Genomic DNA, 446 nt, shown 5'->3' with positions numbered 1-446 from the left:
TGTACCATATGGGGAGTGTGAGGGGACATATTTAGAGATAGCAAGTGATGGTGAGAGGAACTGGAGGGGCCTGCAGTGAGTGGGGCCACAGAGCGAGATATGTCCATTGCTAAAGTGAAAGTTAATTCTTTACATCTTGTTCTGATTAAACCCATTATTTCGAACCGCGCATGGATAAAAAATATTATATAAGAGGATTAGGTGGGATGGGAATCAAATTTGGCAGGTAGAATCGTTAGAGCATCGTAACTAAGTACCAGACACTTGGCATTCTGAGTTCAAATCCTATCGATGTGAACTTTACCTTTTATACTTCTAGGACCAATAAAATAAAATATTAGTCAAGTATTGGGTTCCTAATTTTCATTCTAGATAAGAATGGAATTATTGAAGATCTCGTTAGAAAAGTACCCGGACCGAAACTATTCAGTGCTTTGCATGCTGTC

Source organism: Octopus bimaculoides, chromosome 1, assembly GCF_001194135.2.
Source record: "Octopus bimaculoides isolate UCB-OBI-ISO-001 chromosome 1, ASM119413v2, whole genome shotgun sequence".
In the NCBI taxonomy this organism is placed as follows: domain Eukaryota; kingdom Metazoa; phylum Mollusca; class Cephalopoda; order Octopoda; family Octopodidae; genus Octopus; species Octopus bimaculoides.
The sequence above is the reverse complement of the archived record's forward strand: the minus strand, read 5'-3'. Positions refer to the sequence as shown.